Raw genomic sequence first — 6,887 nt, 5'->3', positions numbered from 1 at the left:
AAGGATCTCTTGATAGTTTCTCTTCAGAAATAATGACCTGGGGTTTTGTGCAGAAGTCTAGATTATCGAGGTGAACACAGATAAAGAGACATTGGGCGCAGGGGCAGCGCTAGATGGGGGGCCAGGGGTGGCCATGGCCACCCTTAGCCAATCATTGGCCACCCCTACCATTTTTTATTTTATCCCTCTAATACAGATGGCTATCAGATGAATATTTAAAACATTTAAATTTGTTCATATATTAACAAGAAAAACACTGTGGATACAGTGGGCACTGGTTGGAAATGGACGGTTTCCTGCATGATTCCTGTGTGATTCCTGTGTGAATCACGATGTATTTCCTGAGGCCAGTTTTTTTATTTCAAAAAGAACTGCAATGTACCCGGAACACCACCAGGTGGCGCTTGGGACCTCTGCCGTGCTGAGGGGGACGTTTGTGGGCCTGCAGTCAACTGAAAAACAGGTTTATTGGGGATCTTGGTGTGATATTGTTCTATTTTATTTTGTTTTTGATTAAAATAAAGTTAATGAATTAATTTAACATAGGGACTGCATAATCTTATTTTATGAAAATATTTATAGATAGATTTATAGAGGTTATAGATACACCTCCGATCTTATCTGAGAACTGTCTATTTCTATTTATTTGCATCTCTATTATTTAATGAAAAATAAAATTAATTAAGTTGGAGCCGGGGATACGGACTGAGGCGCAACCAGAGAAAGGCGACAGAGACAGTGCTGCGGCTGGTGGTGTTGAAATTAAAATCATATCCAAAGTTGATTCCTCATTAAGATAAGCCAAAGTTATTCAAAAGGGTATGTAAGAAAATATATTTTCTTTAGTTTTGTAAAATATAAGTGCCGTTGAAAGCTTTGTTTTTGTGTGTTACACTGTTTTTGTGTATTACTTTCGTGCCGTGCAATACGTGACACCCCTCCCAGTCTGGACAAGTAGCAGACTGGGAGGGTGTCACGTGTTGCGAGCTTATAGCGTAGAGGTTAAGCTGAGTGGTCTGTGATTCAACAGATTGCGGGTTCAATCCCAACTGTGGCTGAGTTGCCTTAAATGTTTTTTTTTTTTTTTTGTCGCTATTTTATAAAGTAATGAAAGTTAGAATGTAAAGTAATGAAACCAGGTTTTCTATTTTTGAAACAACAATTGGAGTTATTCGTTGGACATTCACGCATGAGCCTCCCATGTATAAAGGGAGGAGCTGAGCAGCTCCTTTAGTCAGAGACTTACAGTAGACACCCTGTCTGTAAGAAGGAGCGCTACCGCAGGTCATTCGTTCCTGCTGCCACCAGACTCTATAATAATGCACTATATCAACAATAACTCCTGTAAAATGTGTCTGTCTCGCTGTCAGCTCCCAGATCAGCTTCTCTGATTGATGCGGCGCTTCCAGCATAATGGGCGTATTGTTATACTATTTTTTATTTATTTTTGTTATTTTTATTATCATCTAGCTGGTAAAATTTTCAGTTTGATCTGGAAAAGGACGCTATGATGCCTTACAACAAGCATGAAAGGCCCACCCCCCCAGGCTTTTTGGGCACATTATGCAAGAATGCTGCTTGCTGCCGCGATGAATAGCGGCGTTTCTACAGTAAACTGTTGTCAGGGATGGCTGTGACCCACCCAAAAGTCAGTGAGCTAATCCGGAGTATTTCCATTTTAAATACAGTGAACCCTCGTTTATCGCGGAGGTTACCCAATAACAACATCATTCCAACTCTGTACTAAAAACATTTTTACCCAGAGGCTGTGCTTTCAATATAGGAAAAGTCTCCAGAACTCAACCCAATACCAAAAAGGTAAAAATTGTCATAGTTAAGTGAAGTTAACACTAGAAGTCCTAGAGAATTTCAGTTTTCCTGCAAGTCCCCCTCCCCTCTTCATGTTTGTGTATTCACTCTACCTTCCTAAATGTCCCTATTGTAATGCAAATAGCCTATGATATGACCAGCCCTTCTACATGAGACTGGATGAAGGCTGAAACAAACTGGCATCAGAACAAGAGCAAGCTGCAAGCACTCATTACCTGCCCCTGCAACATCAGAACTTTTTGCAGGAATATATTGATAATTCATATCTAAATCTTTTATTTAGTCAAACCTATGGAACCACAAGGTATCATACGGGTTCTAGTTCCTGAGCTGAGAACAGTTCATAACCATGCTTTTCCAACAAGGCAAGGCATAGCCTATTTATATTGTCCATTCACCAACAGACTCATTTATATTGCAAAGTTCACTATGTGAAAGAAAGAACAACTTAAAGAATAATTGTATTTTGTCTTGTCTTGCCTTTTCATGTCATTCAACTTAGAAAATGACAAACAGTATGACTTCAGTATTGGAGTGACATTATTTCACCCAACGAAAAGCACTATATATGAAGCTACAACTGTCCCATTTAGTAGTTTGCACAAACCCAAGGTGAGTTCTTCCTGCATTTGCAACAGGTATACTTTGTGCAGTGCACACAGATATCAGAGAGAAGGCACCAAACGCAGTTTAGGGGTCCTAGTTACCTCAGTTGCTGCCTCACCTTCCTGAGATAAACCAGTTACTAACCCAACACTATCATCTGAAACCCCAAGTGTGGATGGCTGCAGGCCAGCTGATATTTATCTACAGGATGTCGTGTGAAGTTAGGAAATTTAGTGGGAAGCATTTCTTGCAAGAGATAATATTCAAATTTAATTAAAATCCTTAGGTGAGACGGACAGTATATAAAAGCTCTGACTTAACCATCCTAAGCACATACGCTCACCGGCCACTTTATTAGGTACCCCATGCTAGTAACGGGTTGGACCCCCTTTTGCCTTCAGAACTGCCTCAATTCTTCGTGGCATAGATTCAACAAGGTGCTGGAAGCATTCCTCAGGGACTTTGGTCCATATTGACATGATGGCATCACACAGTTGCCGCAGATTTGTCGGCTGCACATCCATGATGCGAATCTCCCGTTCCACCACATCCCAAAGATGCTCTATTGGATTGAGATCTGGTGACTGTGGAGGCCATTTGAGTCCAGTGAACTCATTGTTATGTTCAAGAAACCAGTCTGAGATGATTCCAGCTTTATGAAATGGCGCATTATCCTTCTGAAAGTAGCCATCAGAAGTTGGGTACATTGTGTTCATAAAGGGATGGACATGGTCAGCAACAATACTCAGGTAGGCTGTGGCGTTGCAACGATGCTCAATTGGTACCAAGGGGCCCAAAGAGTGCCAAGAAAATATTCCCCACACCATGACACCACCATCACCAGCCTGAACCGTTGATACAAGGCAGGATGGATCCATGCTTTCATGTTGTAGACGCCAAATTCTGACCCTACCTACCATCCGAATGTCGCAGCAGAAATCGAGACTCATCAGACCAGGCAACGTTTTTCCAATCTTCTATTGTCCAATTTCGATGAGCTTGTGCAAATTGTAGCCTCAGTTTCCTGTTCTTAGCTAAAAGGAGTGGCACCCGGTGTGGTCTTCTGCTGCTGTAGCCCATCTGCCTCAAAGTTCGACGTACTGTGTGTTCAGAGATGCTCTTCTGCCCACCTTGGTTGTAACGGGTGGTTATTTGAGTCACTGTTGCCCTTCTATCAGCTCGAACCAGTCTGGCCATTCTCCTCTGACCTCTGGCATCAACAAGGCATTTCAGCCCACAGAACTGCCGCTCACTGGATGTTTTTTCTTTTTCGGACCATTCTCTGTAAACCCTAGAGATGGTTGTGCGTGAAAATCCCAGTAGATCAGCAGTTTCTGAAATACTCAGACCAGCCCTTCTGGCACCAACAATCATGCCACGTTAAAGTCACTCAAATCACCTTTCTTCCCCATACTGATGCTCGGTTTGAACTGCAGGAGATTGTCTTGACCATGTCTACATGCCTAAATGCACTGAGTTGCCGCCATGTGATTGGCTGCTTAGAAATTAAGTGTTAACAAGCAGTTGGACAGATGTACCTAATAAAGTGGCCGGTGAGTGTACATTTATACTTTTCAGAACTCCCAGCACACTCTCTCTCTCTCTCTCTCTCTCGTGAAACTAAACCCACCCCTGCACAAAAGAGCTTTCTCACACACTTGAAGAAAAGAAGGAAAACAACTTATATTCACCAAAGACATAAATCCATGCAGATAAACATTTCAGAACAACTGTTTTCTCTTCATGACATCAACTGTCTGGAGCTCACAACAGAAGGAGGATCTCAGAACCTTGAACACATTAAGGACATGTTTATCCTTGTCTAGAGTAGACGGGCAACTGCTTTTTATCACCCCTGCTTCAACTGCCTACATTGCAGCAGAGATTGGAACGTTACTTTTATTTAGGCAAGGACAAGCAGCCAAACAGGAACAGACGAGATAAAGCTACCATTGAGAGAACATGCAGATTTATTTATTTATCTTTTTATACAAGCACTTTCCTAGGCAGACACAGACCAATTAGCCACCCAGAAGAACAAGGGATGGCTATTTGCTTGGAATGATCCTAGTGGGATGGACCTTCATGCTGCTTAAATACATTAGCAGTCCAACTACTGATTGCATTGTTGCAAGCCGACCAAAATGACTAAAGCCGGGCATACACTGTATGATTTTCAGGGTGATTTTCCAGTCGTGCGAGAATCTTTCGATCGGGCAGACTTTCAGCTTCATCGTGTTTCGTGAGTTGGTAGTGTACAGGGGGTAACGAGGGGTGATAAGCCTCTCACAACCACCTCCCGATCAGGAATCGTGAGGTCAGGGGAAAATCAAACATGTTTGATTTTCTCCTGACCGTCGTGGGCGAATCGCTCAGTGCGCATGCGCAAACAAGGATTCTTCTGTAAACACAGAAACATGGCAGGGATGCAATGAGTGAAATGCAGTTATGTCTGTAAAATTGACAGACCATAGTAGCCATGTTTGCTCAGTCATGTCTTTTTCCCAAATATTTGAGAAGGACCTCGCTGCAGCAAATAGAAAGCGGCAGGGACGGACCTTTCCGTCAGTCCCATACCTTATTTGGAAATGGGACTATTGCATTCCGGAAATGAAGGGGGCGCTATTTTCATAATCACTAGTATAAATGCCTTAAAGACGCGGGGTTAAGAGGAAAGGAAGAAGAAAGAAAGAAGTTTGAAAAGTGTTTGCACTTGTGATCGGCACACGATCCATAATGCAAAACCCACAAAATCAACAAAAGGTAATTTTACCTTCTTAAAATTTTTTTCACATAGTAAATTAATTCGCTTTTCTAGATTCAGTTTTTTAAGAAAACCTTCAATTTGTCCTTTTTAAAAGGTCCAGAGAAGAACTACAAAAGGAGAGAAAGCGGAAAAAAGTTGATGAGAGGGCAAAATGTGAGGTAAGCTGTAGCTAAAATTCATCACTTTGTTGTTTTAAGTCATAGAATTTGTATTATGTCCATTCACAGTGTACTTTTGTTCTATGCTTATTTTTTTAAGTCTAAAAGAAAATCAGGATAGAAGAATTAAAAGGGTTGAAGCAGTTTTGATGTTATTTGGACTTGCATTCATCTTTCACTTAGAACATATCTGTATTTTTACAGACTCTGTGTGCTGATGACCACACCTATGCCAAAGGAGCCGAGGCACAAATTGAGGTTCATTTTTTAAATTTACACATAACTAGTAATTTTGATTTGTGTATCTTTATGTGCAAATGAGACTAAAACCCTAAATTATTTATTTTTTATTTTTTTTGTTTTATTAAAATTCATTATTTGGACAACTTTTTTTTATATCATTAGAGATGAAAGGATAAGATACTGAGAGATATAAAGTATTAATTATTGTTTAATGCTCTTCACCATGCAGGTAGAAAGGATACCGCCAATCTTACAGGTAAGATTCATTCATAATCATATGTATCATCCATTCTTCCTGTATTACAGTCTTGCAATGCACCTGTTTTTTATTTTGTTTGTTTTTTTATTTTTTTATTTTCAGATGCGGAGGAGAGGAGAGTACCCTCGTTACTACTGTGATGGCATACCTGGACTTTGCCCTGAGTGCCAACATTGAATTCAAAGAAAATATAAGTTGCTTTCCACAATCTGTCACATATTGTTAGTTTTTTTTGTGACATGCCATTTGAAATCGTTTCTGATAAAGAATATTTACCTTTTGACTTGTGCAGTCCTCCTTTTTCATAATGTGTTCTTTCAATATTATTTACATTTTTGAAAGTTCATTTTGTTGTAGCTCAGTTGATTTACATCATTTAGTTTTCATAGAAATGGTGTCGTTTCCACAAAGTTACATTGTGGCTGTAATTTGTTGGAGAGACAGTAGAACCAATAAAGTAGTTGTAAATATATTGTAACAGCGTTGTTTAACAATTGGAAAATTTTAAATGCAAGCAAAGCTAATAACTTGCAATATACAATGTTTCCTATACATTTTTGAACAATGACTGGAATCAATACAAATTTTCTTTACAAACCTGACATACAGACAAGTTGTTTATGTTTTAACAGTTAGAATCAACTTGTTTTATGTAATAAAAAATAAGTTGCAGAAACATATTGTTCAGATACAAACATAAGATTAAACGAGCAAAGCGAAGGTGTAATCAGGGTGGAGGTGATGGAAGCTCAGGTGAGGAGCAGTTGCACACATCAAGCTGGACTTTATGAAGGGTGAAGGACTTGAGACCGGCGCCGTTAGGCTGGGAGGGAGGCACCTGAGCAGGTGATTGGCTGAGCAGGTGAGATGAAGACAGACTTTATTCAAAAAGGTTTTCATGTAGAAAAAAGATAATTCTCTGGTGGTTACCAGTACAGTGTCTACTGCCGGGATCAGAAAGTTGAAGATTATTGTCAAATGAACTTTCTAAAACCTACTTTCTGTGCGAGTCTTTCCAGGTTGA

General features: G+C 40.1%; 1 long non-coding RNA gene across 1 annotated transcript; it reads left to right on the top strand.

The window, feature by feature from the left end:
* The first annotated feature begins 4,995 nt into the window (after window positions 1–4,995).
* LOC119787104 lies at window positions 4,996–6,146 on the top strand. Its single transcript, XR_005281290.1, has 5 exons — window positions 4,996–5,199; window positions 5,298–5,361; window positions 5,566–5,619; window positions 5,834–5,860; window positions 5,966–6,146. It is a non-coding gene; the product is annotated as an uncharacterized LOC119787104 (long non-coding RNA).
* Window positions 6,147–6,887: the final 741 nt, after the last annotated feature.

This window comes from Cyprinodon tularosa, unplaced genomic scaffold (assembly GCF_016077235.1).
Source record: "Cyprinodon tularosa strain WSP-4 unplaced genomic scaffold, ASM1607723v1 ctg287, whole genome shotgun sequence".
Lineage (NCBI taxonomy): Eukaryota > Metazoa > Chordata > Actinopteri > Cyprinodontiformes > Cyprinodontidae > Cyprinodon > Cyprinodon tularosa.
The sequence above is the reverse complement of the archived record's forward strand: the minus strand, read 5'-3'. Positions and strand labels throughout refer to the sequence as shown.